The sequence below is a fragment of the Octodon degus genome, unplaced genomic scaffold, assembly GCF_000260255.1.
Source record: "Octodon degus isolate 3935 unplaced genomic scaffold, OctDeg1.0 scaffold00034, whole genome shotgun sequence".
NCBI classification, from domain to species: domain Eukaryota; kingdom Metazoa; phylum Chordata; class Mammalia; order Rodentia; family Octodontidae; genus Octodon; species Octodon degus.
This window is the reverse complement of record NW_004524610.1, coordinates 3,980,160-3,982,692: the sequence shown is the minus strand read 5'-3', so window position 1 is coordinate 3,982,692 and position 2,533 is coordinate 3,980,160. Positions and strand designations below refer to the sequence as shown.

Here is a 2,533-nt window from a genome sequence, read left to right as displayed (position 1 = left end):
CAGGCAGGCAGGCAGGCAGGCAGGCAGGCAGGCAAGCAGGCAGGCAGACAGACTCCCTTTGGAGTCCAATGTGAGCTTCTTGAGCATGTAGCCAGGAACCCTCCTTCTGCGTTCTGAGGGGACTTGAGCAACCTTGAGGGTGCCTTCCTGTCAGATCCTGAAAAGGCCCTTGCTCTGTCTGCAAGGACCACTAGTGGTGACCAAAGAGGTCACAGTGGGAGATCTTCCCGGCTGATGCAGCAGATGCAGTGGGAAGCAGAGGCAACAAAACGACACTCAGGATTTGGAGACAGATTTATTTTATGGCAACGGGCACTGATTGGGATCATTCTCCCAATCTCAGGCCTTGAAGGCCCAGGGAGCACGGTTGCTATGAGGTCCCAGAGGGGAGCCACAGAAGAAGAACAGTTGGCTGTCCTTGATTTATTCTTACGATATGCATCAGGGTGACCAGCCATTTGTAGGGGACAGACGCAACTGGACTGCAACAGGAGCTGTCACGGGGGCAGATGAAGTACACTGGCTTGGGGCGGGGAGGCATCTGCTACAGCTGCAGAAACTCAGGGACTGAATGCCTGTGCAGCTGGCACAGCCCAAAGCCGCATCCTCCCAGAAGCCAAAATCTGGCCCCTGAAGAGCAGCGAGCAAACAGCCTTCACAATCCTGAATGTGAAGACCCTTGAGGATAAAGCAGAAGTACCAATGACCAGGTCACATGTTAAAATGTTTCTGTATGATCCAAAATATTGAAACACTTAGGAATCAGTCTCACAAATGAAGTAAAAGATGGATGCAGCAAAAATACCCCGAAAAAAGAGATAAAATAGATTTCAGAAAACGGAAAGATACTTCTTGCTCCTGGATAGGAAGAATCAGCATCGTGAAAATGGCCATACTCCCAAAATTGTTTCACAGATTCATTGTGGTCCCAATTAAAATACCACTAGTATGCCTCACAGATCTAAAATTTATGCGAACCAGAAGAGACCTAGAATAGCAAAAACAGTCCTGGGCAACAAAGACAAGGCAAGAGACATCATGATCTCTGACTTGAAATTATACCGCAAAGCTGCTGTGATAAAATCAGCATGGTGCTGGAAAAAGCCAGACCTGAGGATCAAGGCAACACATTAGAAGATGCAGACACCACTACAAACACAGTCAGCCGCATTATCTTTGACAAGGAAGCCAAACACGTTCATTTGAAGAAAGATAACCTCTGTAATAAATGGTGCTTGTAAAACTGGCTTTGCACATGCCTCTGCTGGTGCATAACACTGTGCCAACTTGAGAAGTTTAGAAGTTTAAGTTGAATATAGACTACACTCTCCATAAACTGTGAGCTAAATAAACCTTTCCTTCCTTAATTCTGAGTGTTGGATATTTTGTACCAGTAATGACAGAAAGGTAACTGAGACAATGTCAAAGGCTAAAAATAGACCCATGCCTATCACCATGCACAAAGTACAGTCAAAATGGATCCAAGATTTATTTATTATATTTTTTCATGTTCTATTATCTTTAATTAAACAGAGATCTCTGTAGCATGTCACTAGAGACCATTTCACCCACTGCTCTGTTTGGCTGCCAGCCTCTTATCTTTCTCTTCAGCAATGGTGAGGTGGATTCCTTTTCCTTGTGGAAGAGAAATCCATGGCTTTCTGCCTTTGCCGATGATGAAGATGTTGGATAGCCAGGTGGCAAAGATGTTGCCATTGGCATCTTTCACATGAACCACATCAGAAGAGCCAGGGTGCTTCTCTCTGTTGGTGATCAGCCCAATTCTTCCCAAGTTAGCAACTCCAGTCACCATACACAGGTTACCAGTGTCAAACTCAGTGAAATCGGTGATCTTGCTGGATGACAAATCAATCTGGATGGTGTCATTGACCTTGATGAGGGGGTCTGGGTAGCAAACTGTGTGAGCATTGTGAGACACAGGATGAGGGATCCCTTTTGTGCCCACAAAGGTCTTCCTCATTTTTTTTGGGGGGGGTAGGACAGTTTCAATAATTAACACATTGCATACATTCTTCCTAGTGGTTAATTGCTATACAAGATGCGGACATGATATCCTATTTACAAACACTATTAAAACGAATCCCTTTATTCATTAAAAGAATGTAACTATATATCTATCCTAACGATTTTGAATACATAGATACAAAATGGACATTCATCTGTATCCCTTTTTTTTTTTTGATAAGTTCAATTATTTGAATATTATAGTTGTGTAAACTAAGCAAAATATTCTAAAAGAGTCCAGTACTCCATAATAGTATTGTGTCTTCCACTTCACTGGCTATGTCAGAAATTGTTGACCTGAATCCCCTCTAGTTCAACATAACAGCATGGCTTTACTTCTTATATTTCGTTTTTATACTTTTCTGCTGGATGGTTAAGACCAAGATAAAGCAGGACCTATGCAACAAGAGTTGTATCTTTTGGTTCTGATAAGGTCAGTGAAATCCCCTCAGGATTTATCCTGAGATCCTGTACCTCAGATTGTAGAATCTTTGTCAGTGTCAGCCAT

At 43.1% G+C, this 2,533-nt stretch overlaps 1 pseudogene; it reads right to left on the bottom strand.

The window, feature by feature from the left end:
- Positions 1-1,564: 1,564 nt before the first annotated feature.
- The window catches only part of LOC101563229, a 17,540-nt pseudogene continuing 16,571 nt past the window's right edge, over positions 1,565-2,533 (bottom strand).